Raw genomic sequence first — 24941 nt, forward strand, 5'->3', positions numbered from 1 at the left:
CAAGATAACTGACCTCAATACAGTTCAGTGTGAAAATTCTTTAAAATTTTCTGCTTTTAATCTCTAAAACTGATTATAGAACACCCCTCCCTGCCTAATCTCAATTTTTAAACATTTATCAATATGTGCTGAATAAAAGTAAAAACACACCTAATATAGACTAAAGCCACAATTATGGAATCCTATATAATAAAAGGGTAATATGCAAATTGTCCCCTTTAACAGAGTTCAACCAGGAGGTGGAGCCAGCCAGCCAACCTCCCACGCCCCCACCCCCCTTCCGGCTGGCTGAACCCCACCTGTGCACGAATTCGTGCACCAGGCCTCTTGTATTTTATAAAAGTAAATTATTTTGGGGGGAGCAGTTTTAGATAACAGCTATAAACAGCTTTGAAAATATTCACATTAGACTATATAAAGAAATGCAGTAAAAAACAGAGGTGATTCATTTAAAAATAGTGTTGGAGCCACTGACTAGCTCTTTGGAAAAAACTAAAATTGGATTAGTTCTAAAAGAAACTATATTTTTATATTCTTCATCTGGGAGGATATTTCTAATGAAATAAAAAAAGAAAGCATTTATATAGAAACAAATTGATGTTTTAATTTTAAAAAGTAAACTAAATACTTTAAAAGGTAAGGAACAGAAAAAATATTTGATAATTATATGATACAATAGGTGAACATATGATGCAGAGTGCACTTATAAAATTACAAAAGGCAATCTAAAATATTATATATATAAAAATTAAGTACCATGGGCAATTATACTATATATGTAATTTATTCTAAAAAACAAATATTTGAAAACCCTCTATTAATAATGCAAACAAAATATAAAATACCAAATAAAGAAATATATAAGTCACTTATAAAAAACTATACAATTTTATTGATGGAATGGAAATAGGTCCTGAATGAAAGCAGTGACAGCATGCATGTCAATTCTCTACCAAGTATAAGGTTATATACAAATATTAGTTAATAACAAAATTCTAATAAAAATCAAGATGAGCCCAGCTAGCGTGGCTCAGTGGTTGAGGGTGGACCTATAAACCAGGAGGAGATCATGGTTCAATTCCCAGTCAAGGCACATGCCCAGGGTTGTGGGCACAACCCCCAGTAGGGGGCATGCAGGAGGGAGCTGATCGATGATTTATTTAAAAAATATATTTTATTGATTTTTGACAGAGAGGAAGGGAGAGGGATAGAGAGTTAGAAACATCGATGAGAGAGAAACATCCATCAGCTGCCTCCTGTACATGTCCTACTAGGGATGTGCCCGCAACCAAGGTACATGCCCTTGACCGGAATCGAAACCAGGACCCCTCAGTCCGCAGGCCGACGCTCTATCCACTGAGCCAAACCGGTGCTGGCGATGATTCTTATCATTGATGTTTCTCTCTCTCTCTCTCCCCCCTTCCTCTCTCTAAAATCAATAAAAACATATTAAAAAAAAAAGACCCAGTGGAATGTTTATCACATCACATATACATTGCATAATGTCTGGTTGCCCCTTTCTTTTTAACACTGTTAAAACTGGTATATAGCTTCAGATAGTATCAACTAAATAAACCTAATATAACGTTTATTCTCAATTTCTCATCTATTAGTTTGAGCATCTTGCAATAATAGTTTATATAAGAAAGGACAAATGCTTCAACTGTGGAGTACTTGATTATATATTAAATACATCCAATGAATTCTATTTTTTAAAAAGGTCATCAGAAATAAGTGACTTTACATGGGTTCGTTCCCCGTATGGGCCACCAAAAAGAAAAAAAAAGAAATAAGTGACTTTAGCAAGATTAAAGGATATAAGTTCAATATCTAAAAATTGATTTTTTTACTGTATATTAGCAACAATGAAATTAGGAAAAAATCTTTTAATTTCATTTAAAAAACAGTAAGAACACACAATATATAAGACATAAATTTATCAAAATATGCACAAGACCCCTAAAAAATTACAAACTAAAAAACTACAAAATACTGTAGAGAGAAATTAAAGATGATCACATAAAATGAAATATATGGGTTGTTGTACATATTAAATGCAATAAAAAAGTTGCCTTAGGAAAATGACAAAACTCCAAAATTTACATAAAAATGTAAACCTAAAACAGTTAAAACAATTTTGGAAAACAAGAACAAAACTGGAATATTTATGTTATGAAATATCAAGACATAATGTAAAGCTAGAATACTCCAAATAGTATAGCATCAGATCAACTTATAGATCAATGAAAAAGGACAGAACAAAATCAGACCCACACATACATGTTCAATTAATTTTTGACAAAAGTATCAAGGTGATTCAATGGGAAAGATAGTACTTTCTGTAAATAGTGATAAAAAAAAACAGATAGCAAAACAGAAAAAAAAAGACCTTACTATAACACCATAAACGAAAAGTATTAGAAATGAATGACATAAATAAAAAATGGCAATTACAAAATTCTCACAGCAATAAAATTTTTGTACGTGCCCTTCATGATAGTTAGCAAGTTTCCTTCTGTAAATTTAGTAGGTTTAAAATATTTCATTATGAACAAGTTTTAAATTTTATCAAATTTTTTTCTGTGTTTACTGAAAAAGATCATGTGGTTTTTGTTCATTATTTTACTAGCAGAATATATTGTATAAATTGATTTCTGATGTTAAACTTCCTTGCATTTCTAGAATAACCACAACTTGTTCAGTGTCCAATATTTTTAATATATTACTGGATTTGGTTTGCTGTTATTTTGTTAATGATTTCTACATGTATGTTCACAGGAGATAATTTGTAGTTTTCATTCCTTGTCATGTTGTTGTCTAGCACTGGTATCAGGGTAACACTGGCCCCCCAAAATAAGTTAAAAGTATCCTTTCTTCCTGTATTTTCCAAAAGAGTTTGCACAGGATATGTAATAATGCTTCCTCAAATGTTTGAAACACATTTAGCAGTAAAGCCACCTGGGCCTAGAATTTTCTTTGTGAGAATATACTTATTAATTTCTTTACCTTTTATAAGTATATTCAAAGTTTCTATTACTTTTTGAGTCTATTTATAGTAATGTATGTCTTTGTAAAATCTGCCTATCTGGTAATATAAAATAGCTCATTAAATTCTTTAATAACACAGTTGACCTTTGAACTGCACAGGTTGATTTATAAGCGGATTGTTTTCACTGTAAATATCTTTTCTCTTCCTTATCATTTTCTTATGACATTTTTTATTCTCTAGCTTACTTTATTGTAGGAATATAGTATATAACACATAAAACAGCAAATATTTGTTGACTTTTATGTTATGAGTAAGGCTTCCTCCAGTCAACAGTATGCTATTATATACCTTTTCAACTTAACTTGAAAAGGAGGGTCATTACCTGAACTCGAGTAGTTCAAGGATAACCTGTACTTTTCATTTCTTTAGGACAGTAATATGCTCTCTTTCATGCCTGATTTTGATACTTTGTGTCTTCTCTTTTTTACATGATCAGTCTCAAGATTTATCATTTTGTTGGCCTTTTCAAAGAGCCAACCCTTCATTGATTCTCTCTAGTGTTTTTCTGGTGTGTTTTATTAATTTACTTCTGTTTGCTTTGAGCTTACTTTACTATTCTTATTAAGATGGAATTTAAGATGACTAATTGAGACCATTATTGTTTTCTCATATATTTCCCTCTAAAATGCTTTAGTTGAGTCATATAGTTTGATATGTGTTTAAATTCATTCATTTCAGCCGAAACCGGTTTGGCTCAGTGGATAGAGCGTCGGCCTGTGGACTGAAAGGTCCCAGGTTTGATTCCGGTTAAGGGCATGTACCTGGGTTGTGGGCACATCCCCAGTAGGAGATATGCAGGAGACAGCTGATTGATGTTTCTCTCTCATCGATGTTTCTGACTCTCTATCTCTCTCCCTTCCTCTCTGTAAAAAAATCAATAAAATATATTTTTTAAAAAATAAATAGATAAATTCATTTCAAAACATTTTCTAATTTCTGTTGTCAACTACTCCTTGACCTATGGGTCATTCACAAATGTGTTGCTTAAATTCTAATATTTCATTCTAGTATTGATTTATAATTTAATTTCAATATACTTACTTGGAGAACAACCTCTGGATGATTTCAATCCTTTTATATTTACTGATTCTTGTTTTCTGACCTGAGTATGTTCTAGAATTATGTATCAAAAAATTATGAATCAGCCTTGGCTGGTTTGACTCAATGGATAAAGTGTCAGCCTGCGGACCGAAGGGTCCCAGGTTCGATTTCGGTCAAGGGCACATGCCTGGGCTGCAGGCTCAATCCCCAGCAGGTGTCCAGAGGGCAGCCAAACAATGATTCTCTCTCGTCATTGATTTTTCTCCCTCTCACTCCCTCTCCCTTTCTCTCTGCAATCAATAAAATTTTTTTTAATTATGTATCAAATCAAAGTGGTTGATAGTATTTTTTAAGTTTTACCTTTACTTTCAGCCTAATGGTGCTATCAAGTATTGAGAGTAGAGCTTTGCAACCTCTGAATTTCTACTGACTTTCAATTGTTACTTTTTATTTCTCATATTTTGTATTACGAAATGCATATACAATAAAACTGTCATGTATTCCTAAAATTATGATCCTAGTCTCTAGTAATATTTCCTATTTTGATTGATATATGTCCAACTCTAGTTTTCCCTTTTTAAAAAATCTTTATTGTTGTAAGTTTTACAACTTTAACCTCTCCAGCCTGCTCCCGTGCCACAGTCCCTCATCACCCCATTATCTGTGTCCACGGGTTATGCATACATTGATTGATCTCTTACCATTCACACTTCCCTTCCTTCCCTCTGAGGTTCAACAGTCTGTTCATGCTTCTATGCCTCTGGGTCTATTTTTGTTCATCAGTTTATTTAGTTCACTAGATTCCACATATAAGTGAGATCATATGATCCTTATCTTTCTCTGACTGGCTTATTTTGCTTAGCATAATACTCTCCAGGTCCATCCATGCTGTTCCAAATGGTAAGAGTACTTTCTTTTTTATTGCTGTGTAGTATTCAATTGTGTAAATGTACCTTGGTTTTTTTAATCCACTTATCTGCTGATGGGCACTTAGGCTGTTTCCAAATCTTACCTATTATAAATTGTGCTGCTATGGACATAGGAGTGCATATATTCTTTCTGATGTTACTTTTGTTGGGGCTATAGGGGTCTTGTGTACATTCATGTTCTGTTCCTTCTGTGTCATGTCTTAGCTTATACTGTATTTGTGCTGTTTGGTCAGCACCTCCACAATGGCTGGCATGATGTGGTAGGGAGTAAGCCACATAATCAGATACCCTGAGAGGAGACTCCATCCACAAACAGGACAATAACATTGAAGACCCAACTATAAGAGAAGAACCCAAATATCTCAAGTACAGGGCCTCCCTAAAACACCCAGCCCAGGAGATCTGAGAGACTGCACCACTGGGTCTCACAAAATATCTATTACATAAGACAAACCCAAAAAATCTGGGTGTCATAGCAGTTTGATCTAATACATAGAAACAAATACAAAGGAATAGCAAAAATGAGGAGACAAACCACCCCCAAATGAAAGAAAAGGAGGAATCACCAGAAAAGGAGCTAAATGAAATAGAGGCAAGAAATTTGTCAGAGAAAGAATTCAGAGTAATGGTTATAAGGATGCTCAAACATCTGAGTGGGAATTACACGTAACTCAATAAGAATTATCAGGAGTCTGAAGGAGAAATACACCAATATGAGCAAAAATCAAAAGAAAATGAAGAATGACAAAGGTGCAATAGAGAACATCAGAAGTTTTCAACAGTAGTCTAGTTTTCTTATGAATACAATTTACCTAGTATATCCCTTTCCATCCTTTTACTTTCAACGTCTTAAAGGTAAAGGATTTCCTGTAGACTGATATAATTAAATCTTGGATTGTCATAAAATCTGATCATCTCTACCTTTTTTTAAAAAATATTTTTTACTGATTTTTGAGAGGAAGGAAGAGAGAGAAATAAAAACATCAATGATGAAAGAGTTGCTGATTGGCTGCCTCCTGCACACGCGACACTGGGAGTTAGTCCACAACCTGGGCATGTGCCCTGACCGGGAATCGAACTGTGACTTCCTGGTTTTTAGGTCCACGCGCAACCACTGAGTCACGCCTGCCGAGGTCATCTCTATCTTTTGACTGGACTGTCAAGACCATACATTTGTAATAAAATTATTGATGTGGTTGCATTATGTTTGCCATTTTCCTATTTATTTTGTGACTGTCTCATCTTTTTTGTTCCTCTGTTCCTTCACTATTTCCATCACTTCTGTTAAATGATTATTTTTAGTGTACCATTTTAATTCTGTTGATGATTTTTAAAAATAAATTTTTGTTACATTAAACAGTTAATCTAGAGATAACATATGCATCATGAATAAGGCAAAACTGTCTACTCTCAATACTTCAAACCAACATTGAACTGCAGATTCTAGCCAGTATAATAAAGCAAGAAAAGACATTAAAGGCATATATATGGAAAGAAAGACATAAAGCAGTCTTTACCAAAGACAACTGACCCTGTATGTTGAAAACTCTAAGGACCTACAAACTAAACCACTAGAACTTAGAGTATGTCAAGGTCAGAGGATATAAGATCAATACATAAACACCAAATGTATTTCTCTATATTAGCAATACCTAAAAGAAAATTAAGAAAACAATGTCATTCAGAAGGCATCAAAAAGAAAATGATATTTGGGAATAGTTTAACAAAAATGTAAGATGTATACACTGAAAAATGAAAAATATTACTGAGAGAAATTAAAGAAGAAATAACTATACTAGTATATAGAAACAATCCACGTTCGTAGATTGGAAGATGCAATACTGTTAAGACTGCAAGTCTCCCCACATTAATCCATAGATTCTAAATATTTCTGGACATCCACTTTCCAGTCTGGCATGTAAAAATATTGGAAATTGCACTCTGTGCTAATAATAAGTAAAAAGCTGAACAAACTGAAAAATCAATTACCTTTCTTAGATCTGTAAGAGAAGTGAGGTAATAAGGGCAAAAAATGCTGTCTACAAACTGGAGAAAATAAATACAGAGAATCACAATTTAGAGCATAATCTCCAAGAGAACTAGTGCCAAGATAGGGAATATCAAACTGTAATTAATGAACTGCTGGAAGCTCAGAGTACACAACTCCGAGAGTTAAAAGTCCTAGGCTGGCAAGCGTCAATTTATGAAGCAGGAGGTCATGGTTCGATTTCCGGTCATACTTGGATTGCAGGCTCAATCCCCAGTAGGGGGCGTGCAAGAGGCAGCCTATCAATGGTTCTCTCTCCTCATTAATGTTTCTATCTCCCTCTCCCTCTCCCTCTCTGAAATCAATAAAAATGTATTTAAAAAAACAAAACTCCAGTGAGATGCAGGTCATTGAAGGGGCCTCCAAACTTACTTGAGTTTTACCCTATGGATTTCTACCAGGTTCCCACAGTGAATAAGAGAAAAAGCCCCTTGTGTTCCTGGCAAGGGAAAGGGAAAAGGAACTATTTTGAAACATGCCACAGCAAGGTCTGCCATTAAGAGAAACCATTCTATTAGAGACTAACAGACCTGCAAAAAGGAAAATACCCATTTCAAGTTGGCTCTAGCCTTCCATATGGAGAGAGGGAAATACCTAATGCCAGCCACTCTAGCTATCCTGTCTCACCTAAAGGCAAAAACCCCCACAGAAACCCAAACCCAAACTGAGATATACCTGTGAAGTTCACAGTTCGGAGGCAAAGGCTCACTAAACGACTAAGTCTTAATCACAGGACTATCAAATGCTTCCCCTCTCCCTACACCTTACTAGCACATTACTAAAGACCTATTTACAGCAATTGCTTTTGCCTAGTACCTGATGTCCTGCTATCAAGAAAAGAATTAAAAGGGATACTAAAGGGCAAAATACACAGCTGGAAGACAGAGCAAGCTTAAGAACCAGATTCAGATATGGAAGGGATGTATAAAAAGAATTATACAACACAACCACGTGGGATTTTCCCAGGTATGTGAGGCTGGTTCAACATTCAAAAATCAATTAAATGTAATTCACCACATCAACAGACTAAAAAGAAAAATTGCATATCAATAGATGCAGAAGAAGCATTTGACAAAGCAGAACATCCATTCATAATAAAAACTCTCAGTAAACAAGAAATAGAGGGAAATTTCCTCAATTTGATAGACTAATTCCAAAAAAACTGATTCCAAAATTTATATGTAAGTGCAAAGAAACTATAATAACCAAAACAATTTGGAAAAGTTGGAGGACCCATACTACCTTAGTCCGTGATTCATTATAAAACCATAGTCATCAGGATAACGTGGTTCCGCAACCAGATAGAAAAATAATGAAAATAAGTAAAGATTTGGGAAATAGACCCACAAATATATGGTCAATTAAAGTTAGGTCAACAGATGTTCGAACAACTGACTATGCATAGGTAAAAAGACAAAATTATATCTATATATCATACCATATGAAAAAAAACAACCTAGCTCAAAATAAATAACAGACTTAAATAGTGTGGACCAAAAAGGCGTTGTTAAAGTAACCTCACAGGATGATTTGATCATAAATTCCTAACTGGGCAGATCATGGTGGGTAGGCATTCCCCAGGCCTATAAAAAGGTTTGTAATAGGTTTGTGGTAGGCAGTTAGACATAAGCAGAGAAAGGACCTTGGGCCAGGTATAGGAGGTCACTAGGGCCGAATGTTCTGGGTGCCTAACAGACAATTGTAGGGTGGGACCTCATTTCTCCCCTAGCATATCACTGGTCATGCAGTTTGGACACCATGACCTTTCCTCCCTAGAGATGACATCTAGGCCTCAGTTGTATTTCAGCTCCAGGCCCAGAAAAGCAGCTAAACCAGACAAACAATGCCACACTTCAAGACCAGCTACATTGAATAATGACCATTTGCAACTAATCAATCAGTGGAGACCCCTACCCTGAAAGGACACACCCAGAAAACTGATGAATATACTATTGAGATATTCCCCTGGGACCTCCCCTAAAATCCCCACCCTTAAAACTCTTAGGACAAAGGACCCAGCATGCTCTCCCTCCAGAGAGCATGCCTGCACCTTCCTCTTCCCCCTCCCCCAGGCACTTCACCTTAACCTTCCTGATTGCTAAGCTCCAAGGGCCCTTCCTTTGCTTCTATAACTTGTTTCCTAAGCCCATTTCTTCTATGAAATACTTCTTCTACCTCTGTGATTTTATAAATAAACGTTTTCTTACAGTTTAAGTCTTTCTTGGCTCTGAATTATTTTTTATCCCGAACTCAAGTGCTCAGGTTGCTGAACCCAGGTCTGGTGTGACCCCATTGGTCTAAACAGCCGTGGGCAAACTACGGCCCATTTGAAATGAATAAAACTAAAAAAAAAAAAGACCGTACCCTTTTATGTAATGATGTTTACTTTGAATTTATATTAGTTCACACAAACACTCCATCCATGCTTTTGTTCCGGCCCTCTGGTCCAGTTTAAGAACCCATTGTGGCCCTCCAGTCAAAAAGTTTGCCCACCCCTAACACCTGGTGCTGTGTTGTGTCTCCCCCCAACCCCCGCCATTATTGCCAATATTCTCCTCTCACTGCCTCCAACAGGGTGATTGTTGCAGCAAGCAAGCCATGTCCATTGTTCTTTATAATTAGGTTAATTTGAAATGCTTTTTTCAGACCCTTCATAAGTATAACCACTCTCAAGAGAGCAGAAAATCTGGTTAAGTATCCTGTAATACAATCATTGAGATTTTCCTGCCTTGCTTTCTCCCAATTCATGTAATCGTTCTTCATTCCCTCCTTAATTCCAAATGTATAAAAGAAACTGCTAACTGCCATTCTGAAAAGCATTTTTCTCAGACTATTGATATTTTCTTTCCAGGCGTGTCCTCTGGCTCAAATAAAGTCATAAAATTTTTCTACTGATTTTGGATGTTCTTACAATCGACACTATAACACTTTCAAAAGAAATCAGAAAAAAATTCTGTGTGACCTTAGGTTAATAAAAGATTTCTTACATATAACAACAAAATCTCAGCAAATTAAAGGGAAAAAACCCTGATAAATGGAACTTCAAAATTTTTTCAACTCTTCAGAATGAATTTCCAAAATGCATCACTTTGGCATGTGAATTATTTTGAGTTGAAAGCAATCTAGACTTAGCAGGCTTACCTCTTACTTAATTACCTAAGAGAATTTAGATAGGGTGCTTTCCCCAGAACAAGAGCTATTAACTAGATATAACGTTTTATCTGAACAATCTATCTGTATGTTAGGACAGACATCTAATTACTAAACATCTGTTTTTATTATCCTGTGAATAACTCTTTTCTCTTTTGAGGCCACAGGCCCCTATCCCATTCCTTAACTAAGGTTAACATGTATACCTCAACTGTCTTTTGTGGGGCCCTTGTATATAATTATATTTGTTTTTCTCCTGTTAATTTATATTATTTTGATTAAACTGGCCAAAGAACCTAGAAGGGTAGAAGGAAATTTTCCCTCCCTTACCTTATAAAGCTACAGTGATAGACAAAATATAATGGATAGATTAGGAGCCCAGAAACAGGCACACAAATATATGGATATGAAGTATGGTAGCAATCATCTCAGGTAGAAACTATAGTTTAACTTTAACCCCGCTGTTTGGCTTCTGTACCTATTTGCTTTGTTTAACAATAGAAAGGTTATTTTGATTTTCTGAATTATATAAATCATCCCATTCGATTGAATACCCGATTGATTGTAATGTGAAATCCCATTTGTTGTGGTCATACTGGTCTTAGAAAGCACGTTTTCGCCAAAACCGGTTTGGCTCAGTGGATAGAGCGTCAGCCTGAGGACTGAAAGGTCCCAGGTTCGATTCCGGTCAAGGGCATGTACCTTGGTTGCGCGCACATCCCCAGTGGAGGGGGGTGTGCAGGAGGCAACTGATCGATGTTTCTAACTCTCTATCCCTCTCCCTTCCTCTCTGTAAAAAATCAATAAAACATATTTTTAAAAAATAAAAATTAAAAAGCACGTTTTCCTTTACCTGGGAAGGACGGCACAATTATCCCAAGGTCAGAGAACTTCATTTAACATGTCCCTGCTGACTCAGTGTTCCAAAGACCCAAATATTGTAATTTAGATAACATGCTTAAGTCTGACCAGGTTCCTCATTCCAGACCGAGGGCTCTAGATAATGTGTTTCTGTCAATTCAGTGATCTAGAGACCCCAAAACTATAATTAGCATGCTGCTTCTGCTTCTGTAAACTGCTTTTTTTTGCGAACCAGGTTCCTCATTCCAAACCCTGGGATGTAATCAATACCTTTGTGCTCTTTGCCTATATAAGTCTGGTGTTTTGGCCATCTTATCACTACGAGATTTGGGGAATGGCCCCTCATAGTCCCGGATTGCAATAAATGTGACTCTTTAATTCGACTTCTTGAGGCGTCCTTCTGTGATTTGTGGGGTACATTACAACAGATATTTTATTTACAAAAATGGTAGCATTGAAGGAAAGTTCGAAAAGGACATACAGGAATCCATATGGAAAACCATGCAACATTATATCATGCTCAAAATTTAATTTTAAGTAGACTATAAATATAGATGTGAAAGGAAAACAAGAAAAGTTCTAGAAAATAATTAAGGAAAATATCCTCAGGTACAGAAATATTTCTTAAGCAAAGATGACACAAAGGAAAAGACTGAATAGCTCTTATGAGTTAAGAACCTGTGTTCATGAGAATGAATAATATAGGCACAGAGTGGGGAATAGATATTTGCAGCATACATAACCAATCAAAGATTCTTATTCAGAATACATGCAAAGAATTACTACCTCTTAATAACAAAAGACAATGCATTAGAAAAATGGAGAGCAAATTTTAAGAAGCACTTTACAAAAGAGGTTATGCAAATGTACTCACTCATCAGCAATCAATAATGTACATATCAAAAGTATGAGATATATATATTCTCAACAGAATAACTAACATTAATCCATCAGAAATATTTAAAAAAGGCTGACATTACTACATGTTGGTGAGGATGTGAAACAACAGGAAATCTCATACACTGCTGGTGGATGTGTAAATTGGTACATCCACTTTTGAACACAACTCACAAATGGACAATGAAAGCTTAATATAGACATAGCCTAGGTATATTGTACAGAAATGTATGCACATGTGGATCAAATGTACAAAAATGTTCACAGCTACTTTACTAATAATGGCCTTCAACACCACAAACAATAAAATGCTAAGCAATAAGAATGAATTAACTACCTTCAACAACACAGCTGTATCTCATAAACATAGTATTGGACCAAAGAAGCCATACATAAAAGAATACTGCATGTTTACATTCATATAGAGATTGAAAGTAAACAAAACCAAACTACAATGTTAGGTTGCAGGTCCTCAGGCTAAAACTCCACAGATAAGCAAGACTGATTAAAATTTAGGAAAGTGATGGGTGATCTTTGGGGGAGAAGGAGAGCTGATTTGAGAAAAGACATGCTTTCTCAAAGAGCTGATTTGAGAAAACACAGCTTCTACAATGCTGACAATATTAATTTCTTGATCTTGGTAGTGACTAGGCAAATGTTCAATTTATAGTAACTCACAGAAATTCATAAACATGCACTTTTCCCATCTATTTCAAAATAAACGAGTTAAAACTACGAAGCAGTATTTCTTTTTGGGTCAAAAATAAGAAAAATAAGTATAAGTACTGTTTTTAGTTCAAATATATATTAGACACTAGAAAGATGTATGAAAGATATTAATAAAAATGGTTAGTTATCTATGCAAATTAGTTTAATGGTGTGGATGACAATAATAGTGGGAATAATACTTCTTAAAATATTTGTTATACTTCTTTTACTTTTTTTAAAAAATATTTTTATTGATTTTTTTACAGAGAGGAAGGGAGAGGGACAGAGAGTGAGAAACATCGATCAGACAGAAATATCCATCAGCTGCCTCCTGCACACCCCCTACTGGGGATGTGCCCGCAACCAAGGTACGTGCCCTTGACTGGAATCGAACCTGGGACCCTTCAGTCCGCAGGCTGACGCTCTATCCACTCAGTCAAAATGGTCAGGGCTGCTTTTACTTTTTTTAAAAATATATTTTTATTGATTTCAGCAAGGAAGGGAGAGGGAGACGGAGAGAAAAACATCAATGATGAGAGAGAACCATTCATCAGCTGCCTCCTGCACACCTCCCACTAGGGATCGAGCCCACAACCCAGGGATGTGCCCTTGACCAGAAATGAACCTGGGACCATAGGCCAATGCTCTATCCACTGAGCAAAACTGGCCAGGGCCTGTTGTGACTTTTGAATAGTACAAATTTATTACTTTGTCAAAAAAAATTCTGTCTTTAGAAAATGGACAACGCTATTTAAAGGTGAAAACCTTTCCCAACCCCAATAACTAGCAGAATGTCTGACACATGCAGGCACCTCAATAAATTAATGCATCGGGGCTTGAGAAATTCAACTGAAATGGTGGTTCCCTCCCTTTTTTGCCTACCTATTCCTGCTTATCTGTAGAATCCATTTCCAAAACTGCCTCCCCAAGAAAGTTTCTTTCCATGTCACCCAACACGTTGGCCCTTTTCAAATAAATCCGAATGAAAGGCAAGTCAACCTTTTTTGGTTTTAATGACTCTGTCTTATATAGAGATGACAATCAATGCTTATGTCCTGCATAAATAAACATATGCATTCAATTTTATTTAAACATCACATGTAATGCAATCCTTGCTTTCTTGAGCTTACTGAGATTTTATTGTTGACAACTACAAAGTGAACTCAAATCTGGAAAAAACTAAACTCATTTCAAAAGCTATTTAAATTTAGTCTAGATTTATTATATTACTTTTGTCCTTTGGTTATAGTAAATTGTAAAATATATTTTACTGGTTTAAATTACATAAAAAATTCATTATAAAATAAATAAGTGTATTTAGATGCTATATTAACACGTTAAGCGCCAAGCCTGTTTTGTCTTCCTTTCTGTAGCCCATGATATCCGATTTCACCGATACGCTGGCGGCCAGAAACTGACGAGGTCCAAACGTTAAGTATAGTGTCAGTCATCAGTGACTGATATGGCGCTTAAGGTGTTAAAATACAGGCAAATTAGTGTTTAGGAGATAAACACCATAAAAATTCAAGGGCCTAGCCCCTCAGTGAAGTTTCTGGGAGTTATATGATTTGGGGCATGACAGGATATCTCTTCCAAGTTGATTAGGCACCATCACCAGAAAAAGAGACACAATACTTGGTTATTTCTTTATTGAGGAACTAACATATACTGAGCATCCCATATTGAGCATCCCATCTTCAGAGTAGTCCACACAACTTCCCACAGTTCAGAATCAGTATAAGTCACTGTATCACTGAGGACCAGCATATCCAATGATAATTTTAGTGTTCATGAAAAATAGGGATGTGCTTTGGAGCTTCTCACAAGTACTAGCATGTCAATGACAGTGCAGACCTAATGCCCTCTTCTAAAAAGACTATAGCAGGCCCTCAAGTAATGTCATTTTATTCAGCATCATTTCATTATAATGCTAATGAGGAAAAAAAGAAATAACTGATTCCTGGCAGGAGCCACTGTTTACATCTTCTCCTCGAAATATTACAGAAAAACTTAATTCTTGTATATATCAATTAGCCTACGGTAAAACTGGTTTGCTTTGTCATTTCACTTAAAGTGACTTTCCAAAAAACTATCTACACAATTAAGTGAGTACTTACTGCTTTTCAGAAACAACTTCTGGCTTGCTACTGGGTTTTGGGAGAGACTGAAAGTCTAATCACAACTGAGGTATCAGGAGACTATGTAGCCTGAACTTCCCATCAGGAACTGTGACCTAGACATAAGGGTTGGGCATCAGAAGTAGCTGGCAATCTATTATTAAATAAATATCTTACTAATAAAAGCCTAGGTGGTCCTCACGCTGTCACGGTGTGATGCCCTCACGCAGTCACAAGATGGCTGCGCGTCATGGAAGCAAGACCTCCGGCTCTGGACTACCTCTTTGGGGCAATCCATCGAGGAGCCCTGGATGGGTGGGGCTCCCGAACTGTGAGAGGGGACAGGCCAGGCTGGGGAAATCCCCCACCCCTGAGGGCATGATTTTCATGCACCAAGACTCTAGTCCAAACTAATAAAAGGCTAATATGCTAAGTGTCCTGTGACCAATCAAATCAAAGCATAATATGGTAATGATATGCTAAGGCTGCTCCACCACTTGCTATGATGTGCACTGACCACCAGGGCGCAGACGCTCTGACCGGTAGGTTAGCTTGCAGCTGGGGTCCTGCCAATCAGGACTGAGCAAGATGGTCTGGACACGCCCTGGAGCACTCTGCGGTCCCTCCCCGACTGGCCAACCTCCCGCATCCCTCCTTGGCCATCCCTCGACTGGAGGAGATGGAGCCAGACAGGCCCTGGATCCCTCTCCGGCCCTAATAGCGCACCTGTGGGGTGCCTCGGCCTGGCCTGTGCCCTCTTGCAATCCAGGATCCCTCCAGGGATGTCAGAAAGCTGGTTTCAGCCCGATCCCGCAGGCCACTCCCCTTGGGAGGGCGCCAGATGCAGGTCTTATAGCAGGGGAGCGCTGCTGCTGATGCTACTGCAGCATGAGCCTCTCCTGATCGGGACTGATAGGGGGAGAGTGAGCAGCAGGAGTGCAGTCGGGCCAGGATTAGCAGGAGGGGCAGGTAGGAGCTGCAGGCAGCATTGGGCTGCAGGGTTTGGCCTGATCCCCGCAGGCCACTCCGAGGAACACCACCCATGCACGACTTCATGTACTGGGCCTCTAGTGGTATATAAGAAACTGAGTTTACCCAGGTCCAGAATATCTTGCATGAGCAGGTGGCTCAGACTCCTTCAACACCAATTCCTGTTGCATTGCCTCCTCCCTCAACCTGTATCTATGCGCACCTGAGGAATTCCTTATGACCAGTCTGAGGAAGGAAAAACTTGAGCCTGTTTTACATATGAGTCTGCACAAAGAGGTGATACCACCCAAAAGTGGACACCCCCACTCAGAGGAAACCTTGGAGGAAGATGGTGAAGGAAAATCCTCCAAGGGAACAGAACTTCAAGCAATACATCTTTCTACTTTGTCTGAATTGAAAGATGGTAAAAATTATGGAACTAAACAGATTAATGGGCAATTACTAATGGTTTGGTTGAATGGTCGGGACTTGGAAAGAACAGGACTAGAAGACTGGCAACAAAGAAGTCTGGGAAGAGGTAGGTAGAAGGATCTCTTTCAGAATGGGCATTGAAGATTTTCTGCACCCCAGTGAAAGCCCCAAGGGTATCCACCGTAGAGGCGGCAAATAGTAATCAGTTTAACAAAATGACATGCTCTTTGGGTGTCAATCAAGCTCTTTCCCCAGCCACCCCACTGCTTGTTTAATAGGCCTAGGAATAAAGTGGACATAGTGGCCGAGATGAAGAATCACAGACTCAATGCTAATCCTACTGCTGGGTACCTAATCTGTCAACAGAAGAGACCAACACTGAATCTCGGAAATGGCACTATTCCTTAAATAACCAAGACCAACTATGTAATTTTATTTGTAAAAACAGTCCACTATGTTTTATTCTACTACTCAAGAAACAGATTTCATTTAACCAAAGGCCAATGATGGAGACTTTCAGGTCTCATGATAAGACTTTAAAAATGGTATCAAAACTAAGATGTCCCATACCATCTATTGACTAAACTGTACCTTGATACTTAAATGTAATAGGTTTGCCCTAACCCAGTGGTTCCCAAACTTATTTGGCCTACCGCCTCCTTTCCAGAAAAAATATTACTCAGCGCCCCCTGGAAATTAATTTCTTTTAAATTTTAATAGCAATTAAACAGAAAGATATATGCCCCAAAATGCACCTGTGGCCATCACTGCCCCCCTGGATTGCTGCAGCGCCCACCAGGGAGCGGTAGCGCCCACTTTGGGAATCACTGCCCTAACCGGTTTGGCTCAGTGGATAGAGCGTCGGCCTGGGGACTGAAGGGTCCCAGGTTCGATTCCGGTTAAGGGCATGTACCTTGGTTGCGGGCACATCAGAAAGTAGGGGGTGTGCAGGAGGCAGCTGATGGATGTTTCTCTCTCATCGATGTTTCTAACTCTCAATCCCTCTCCCCTCTCTGTAAAATATCCATAAAATATATATTAAAAAAATTAATAGGTTTGCAATTAAATTAATTTAGCTGTAATTAGAAGTCTTACTTTCCTAAAAGACCAAAAATGTCTTCTCTAAAAAGGAACACTCGTGCACTGCTGGTGGGAATGCAGACTATTGCAGCCACTGTGGAGAACAGTATGGAGTTGCCTCAAAAAACTAAAAATGGAGCTCCAATTTGACCCAGTATTCCCACTGCTATGACTATATCCCAAGAAACTGGAAACACTAATCAGAAAGGATACATGCACCCTTATGTTCATAGCAGCACAATTTACCATAGCTAAGATCTGGAAACAGCCTAAGTGCCCATCAGAAGATGAGTGGATTAAAAAACAGTGGTACAGAGCCAGGAACCAGCTATGAACCCAGGAACAAAAGATCTCAAGCAGCACAAATACATGGACTTGGACGAGCCCTGCTCCTCTTCATGGAAAGGTCAGATTTCGCCTAGATAATGGAGAGAGAGAACTACATAACCAAACACCCAGAGAAGAGAGATCATGGGGAGACAAAGAAACAGCCCACAAATGAAAGAAAAGGAGTCATCACCAGAAAAGGAAGGAAACGGAATGGAGGCAAGCAACATGTCAGAGAAAGAATTCAGAGAAATGGTCATGAGGTCGCTGAAAAGAATAGAAGACAAATTCAACAATATGGTTAAGAACCAAGAGAAAATGAAGAAGAACCAAGAAGAGATGAAAAATGACATTGCTGCTATAAAGAACTCAATAGAAAGCAACGACAGTAGACTAGAAGAAGCAGAGGACTGCATCAGTAAGCTAGAAGACAAGGTAGGAAAAAATACCCAAGTAGAGCAGCATCTAGAAAAAAACTTGAAAAACAGGAGGAGAGCCGAAGGGAACTTTGGGAAATCACGAAAGGAAACAACATCCACATAATAGGGGTGCCAGCAGGAGAGGAAACTGAGCAAGGAATAGAAAACCTGTTTGAAGAAATAATGACAGAAAACTTCCCTGATATAGGAAAGAAAAAACTCACACAAATCCAAGAAGCTCACAGAATCCCGAACAAAATGAACCCCAAAAGACCAGCGCCAAGGCACATTATAATTAAATTGGCAAACACCAACGACAAAGTAAGAATCTTAAAAGCAGCTAGAGCAGCCGTGGGCAAACTACGGCCCACGGGCCGGATCCGGCCCGTTTGAAATGAATAAAACTAAAAAAAAAAAAAAAGACCATACCCTTTTATGTAATGATGTTTACTTTGAATTTGTATTAGTTCACACAAACACTCCATCCATGCTTTTGTTCCGGCCCTCCGGTCCAGTTTAAGAACCCATTCTGGCCCTCGAGTCAAAAAGTTTGCCCACCCATGAGCTAGAGAAAGACAGAAAGTTACCTACAAAGGATTCCCCCATCAGACTGGCAACTGATTTCTCAACAGAAACACATCAGGCCAGAAGGGAATGGAATGAAATATACAAAGTCATGCAAAGGAAGGGTCTGAATCCAAGAATACTGTACCCAGCAAGGCTATCAATCAAAAGTGAGGGTGAAATCAGGAGCTTCACAGACAAAAAAGGACTAAGGGAGTTTATTACCACCAACCCAGCAATGCAAGAAATGCTAAAGGGTCTGCTGTAAAAAGAAGAAATAGGAAGCAAAGAATGAACACAGGCGTAAAGAATAAAAATGGCGACAGACAAGTACCTATCAATAATAACTTTAATGTAAATGGATTAAATGCCCCAATCAAAAGACATAGGGTAGCGGAGTGGATAAGAAAAAATGACCCACATATCTGCTGTCTATAAGAGACCGACCTCAGTACAAAGGACACACACAGCCTGATAGTGAATGGATGGAAAAAGGTTTTTCAGGCGAATGGAAATGAAAAAAAAGCTGGGGTAGCAATACTTATATCTGACAAATTAGATCTCAAAGTGAAGGACATAACAAGAGATGAGGAAGGCCACTTCATAATACTAAAGGGAGCAATCAAATAAAAAAATATAACTCTGGTAAACATATACACACCTAATACAGGAACACCCAAATACATAAAAAACTTTCAGAGGATATCAAGGGAGAGATTGATAGCAATACAGTCATAGTAAGGGACTTTAATACCCCACTATCACCATTGGACAAATCCTCTAAACAAAAAATCAGCAAAGAAACATCAATCCTAAAGGATGCACTAGATCAGATGGAACTAACTGACATCTTCAGAACATTTCACCCCAAAGCTACAGAATATACATTCTTCTCAAGTGCACATAGTTCATTTTCAAAGATAGACCATATATAGGGTCACAGGCAAAATCTCTTCAAATTCAAGAAGACAGAAATAATATCAAGCACCATCTCAGACCACAATGGCATAAAACTAGAAATCAACTACAATAAAAACAATTTTAAAAAATCAAACACGTGGAGGCGAAATAGCATGCTATTAAATAATGACTCGGTTACCAGAGAGATCAAAAAAGACATAAAAACCATCATGGCAACAAACGACAATCAAAACACTACAATCCAAAATCTATGGGACACAGTGAAAGCAGTCTTGAGAGGGAAGTTCATAGCTCTACAGGCCTGCCTCAAAAAACAAGAAACAATGGTAACAAATTACCTAACCCTACAACTCAAAGAGATAGAAAGAGAGCAACAAGAAAAGCCCAGCGTAAGCAGAAGGAAGGAAATAATAAAGATCAGAGTGGAGATAAATGACATAGAGACCAAAAAAACAATACAAAAAATCAACAAAACCAAGAGCTGGTTCTTTGAAAGGATAAACAAGATTGATGAACCTCTAGCCAGGCTCACCAAGAAGCAAAGAGAGTGGACCCAAATAAACAAAATCAGAAATGAAAGAGGTGAAATAACAATCTATCCCACAGAAATACAAACAATTATGAACAAATACTATGAACAACTCTATTCCAACAAAATGGACAACCTAGATGAAATGAACATATTCTTAGAAAAATACAAGCTCCCAAAACTCAACCAAGAAGAGTCAAAAAACCTGAATAGGCCAATAACTACTGAAGAAATTGAAACAGTAATCAAAAACCTTCCAGCAAACAAAAGCCCTGGTCGGACAGCTTTACAGGGGAGTTCTACCAAGCATTCAAAGAACTAAAACCTATCCTACTCAGACTATTCCAAAAAATTCAAGAGGCACACTTCCAAGCTCTTTCTATGAAGCCAGCATTACCCTAATCCCCAAACCAGATAAAGACCCACAAAAAAAGAGAACTACAGGCCAATATCCTTGATGAACATAGATGCTAAAATCCTCAACAAAATCCTAGCAAACCAGATTCAGCAATACATTAGAAAGATCATACACCATGACCAAGTGGGATTTATTCCAGGGATGCAAGGATGGTTCAATATCCGCAAATTAATAAATGTGATACATCACATAAACAAACTGAGAGACAAAAATCACATAATCATATCAATTGATGCAGAAAAAGCATCTGACAAAATCCCAACACCCTTTCTTGATAAAAACTCTCAGCAAAGTGGGAATAGAGGGGTCATACCTCAACAAAATAAAAGCCCTATATAACAAACCTACAGCCAACATCATACTCAATTTGCAAAAACTAAATCCATTTCCCCTAAGAACAGGAACAAGACAAGGATGCCCACTTTCACCACTCCTCTTCAACATAGTACTAGAAGTACTAGCCATAGCAATCAGACAAGAATAAAAAATAAAAGGCATCCTAATTGGAAAAGAAGAAGTAAAACTGTCCTTATTTGTAGCCGACATAATGTTATACATAAAAAACCCCAAAGACTCCATCAAAAAACTACAAAACCTAATAAATGAATCTGGCAATGTAGCAGAATACAAAATTAACATCCAGAAATCTATGGCTTTCTTCTACAAAAATAATGAGCTCACAGAAATAGAAATGAAAAAAACAATCCCATTTACCACTGCACCAAAAAAATTAAGATACCTAGGAATAAACTTAACGAAGGACATAAAAGACCTGTACTCAGAAAATTACAGGACATTGAAAAAAAGAGATAGAGGAAGACATAAACAAATGGAAGAACATACCATGTTCATGGATTGGCAGAATCAACATCATTAAAATGTCCATACTACCTAAAGCAATCTATAGATTCAATGCAATACCTATTAAAATACCAATGGCATATTTCAAAGATTCTAGAACAAAATCTCCAAAAATTCATCTGAAATAAAAAAGACCCCGAATACCCACAGCTATCCTGAGAAAGAAGAACAAAGTTGGAGGGATCACAATACCAGACATCAAACTATATTACCAAGCCATGGTTCTCAAAACTGCCTGGTACTGGCACAAGAACAGACATATAGACCAATGGAACAGAATAGAGGGCCCAGAAATTGACCTAAGCCATTATACTCAATTAATATTCAACAAATGAGGCAAGAGCATACAATGGAGTCAAAACAGCCTCTTTAATAAAAGGTGCTGGGAAATTTGGTCAGATACATGCAAAAAAATTAAACTAGATCACCAACTTACACCATACACAAAAATAAACTCAAAATGGATAAAGGACTTAAACGTAAGATGGGAAACCATAAAAATACTAGAGAAATCCACAGGCAGCAAACAGTATGGCGTTTCCTCAAAAATTTAAAATTGGAACTGCCATTTGACCCAGTAATACCACTTTTAGGAATATATCCCAAGACAACAGAAACACCAATCAGAAAGGATATATGCACCCCTAGGTTCACAGCAGCACAATTTACAATAGCCAAGATTTGGAAACAGCCTAAATGCCCATCAACAGATGAGTAGATTAGAAAACTTTGGTACATATACACAATGGAATACTACGCTGCTATAAAAAAGAAGGAATTCTTACCATTTGCAGCAGCATGGATGGAACTGGAAAGCATTATGCTAAGTGAAATAAGCCAGGAAGTGAAAGAAAAACACCACAGGATCTCACTCATTTATGGATAATAAAAACAGTATAACCTGATGAACAAAAAGATAGATACAGAGGCAGAGAAGCATTGAACAGACTGTCAAATTACAGTGGGAAGGCTGGGGAGTGTTGGGGGGGAAGTAAGAGATCAAGCGAAGGACTTGTATGCATGCATATAAGCATAACCAATGGATACAAGACACTGGGGGGGGGGGGGGAGGGCATGTGCTGGGGATAGGGGAGGCTGGGGGAAGGTCAATGGGGGAAAAAAAAGGAGACATATGTACTACTATCGGTAATACTTTAAACAATTAAAAAAAACACAAATATAAAGTGTCTGAATCAGATATTAAAACAATGTACTACTACCATGTGGGCCTTCATTGATCTCTTCCTGATAAAGGAGAATTAATTAAAAAAACAAACACACAAACAAAAAAACTGTGGTACATCTATACAATGGAATACTACGCTGCAGTAAAAAAGAAGAAATTCTTACCATTTGCAACAGCATGGATGGAACTGGAGAGCATTATGCTAAGCGAAATAAGCCAGTCAGAGAAAGATAAATATCACTCATTTGTGGAATATAATGAACAACATAAACTGATGAACAAAAACAGATCCAAAGACAGAGAAGCATCGATCAGACCTTCAAACCTCAGAGGGAAGGTAGGGGAGGGTGGGGGTAAGGGGGAGAGATCAACCAAAGGACTTATATGCATGCATATAAGCCTAACCAATGGACACAGACACCAGAGGGGTGAGGACATGAGTGGGGAGGCAATGGGGGAATAAGGACACATAGGTAATACCTTAATCAATAAAGAAAAAAAAGAAAAAATATCTTCTCAACATTGGAAAAAAGTCACTGAAAAAATTACCTTTTATGTCACCAAACCATAATTTGAGGCCCCACAATATTGAGAATTGCTGTTAGAGCAAATGGTAATACAATTGACTATCTTAATAATTACCAATTACAAAAATAGGAGAACCAAGATGGCGGCATAGGTTAACGCCAGAGTTTGCTGCTTTGAACAACTACTTCAAAAGTGAAACTAAAACATGGAACGGACATCACCCAGAACCACAGGAACGCTGGCTGAGTGGAAGTCCTACAAGTAGGAGGAAAGAGAAACGCATACGGACACTCAGAGGAGGCGCAGTGCTGAAGTCAAATTCTGAGGTGCGGAGTGCGCGGAGCGGGCTGGCGGCGGAGGGCGCGGTTGGCGTTTTCAATCGGGAGGGAGTCGCAGACTCTGAGCTCCAGATACAGGCGAGTCTTTAGGGACCCAGACTCAAAGGGAGAAGCGGGACTGTCTGGCTTCGGTCAGAACGAGTGCAGCTTTCTCTCCGAGCTTTGCAGCGGGTGCTGGGACTCAGAGAGGCAGAGCCCCTGGGGACAGGACTGAGAGCCGCCATAACTGCTCTCTCCGGCCCACCCTGTTGATCCTGTGCGACCCGCCCCGCCCAAGCCCTCCACAGAGGCATTTGCCGGATAGCCTCAGGCAAAGGCTAGATTAGCACCTCCCTAGGGGACAGAAGTTCTCCTCACTGCTGACACAGCTGATTCTCATAGCCACTTGGCCTGGAGGTCAAACCCTCCCTGGGATTAGCTACAACAATCAAGATTTATCTATAAGACTGCGAACAAAGACCACTAGGGGGTGCACCAAGGAAGCATAACAAAATGCGGAGACAAAGAAACAGGACAAAATTGTCAATGGAAGAAATAGAGTTCAGAACCACACTTTTAAGGTCTCTCAAGAACTGTTTAGAAGCTGCCGATAAACTTAATGAGATCTACACGAAAACTAATAAGACCCTCGATCTTATATTGGGGAACCAACTAGAAATTAAGCACACACGGACTGAAATAACCAATATTATACAGTCGCCCGACAGCAGACCAGAGGAGCGCAAGAATCAAGTCAATGATTTGAAATGCGAGGAAGCAAAAAACATCCAACTGGAAAAGCAAAATGAAAAAAGAATCCAAAAATGCGAGGATAGTGTAAGGAGCCTCTGGGACAGCTTCAAGCGTACCAACATCAGAATTATAGGGGTGCCAGAAGATGAGAGAGAGCAAGATATTGAAAACCTATTTGAAGAAATAATGACAGAAAACTTCCCCCACCTGGTGAAAGAAATGGACTTACAGGTCCAAGAAGCGCGGAGAACCCCAAACAAAAGGAATCCAAAGAGGACCACACCAAGACACATCATAATTAAAATGCCAAGAGCAAAAGACAAAGAGAGAATCTTAAAAACAGCCAGAGAAAGAAACTCAGTTACCTACAAGGGAATACCCATACGACTATCAGCTGATTTCTCAACAAAAACTTTGCAGGCCAGAAGGGAGTGGCAAGAAATATTCAAAGTGATGAATACCAAGAACCTACAACCAAGATTACTTTATCCAGCAAAGCTATCATTCAGAATTGAAGGTCAGATAAAGAGCTTCACAGATAAGGAAAAGCTAAAGGAGTTCATCACCACCAAACCAGGATTATATGAAATGCTGAAAGGTATCCTTTAAGAAGAGGAAGAGGAAGAAAAAGGTAAAGATACAAATTATGAACAACAAATATGCATCTATCAACAAGTGAATCTAAGAATCAAGTGAATAAATAATCTGATGAACAGAATGAACTGGTGATTATAATAGAATCAGGGACATAGAAAGGGAATGGACTGACTATTCTTGGGGGGGAAAGGGGTGTGGGAGATGTGGGAAGAGACTGGACAAAAATCGTGCACCTATGGAT

The 24941-nt window shown here is 38.2% G+C and overlaps 1 protein-coding gene across 17 annotated transcripts in view; it reads right to left on the reverse strand.

The window, feature by feature from the left end:
• RAPGEF6 (Rap guanine nucleotide exchange factor 6) overlaps positions 1-24941 on the reverse strand; it is a 205622-nt gene that overhangs the window by 157251 nt on the left and 23430 nt on the right. The gene's annotated exons all lie outside the window — the stretch shown is intronic.

This window comes from Myotis daubentonii, chromosome 5 (genome assembly GCF_963259705.1).
Source record: "Myotis daubentonii chromosome 5, mMyoDau2.1, whole genome shotgun sequence".
In the NCBI taxonomy this organism is placed as follows: Eukaryota; Metazoa; Chordata; class Mammalia; order Chiroptera; family Vespertilionidae; genus Myotis; species Myotis daubentonii.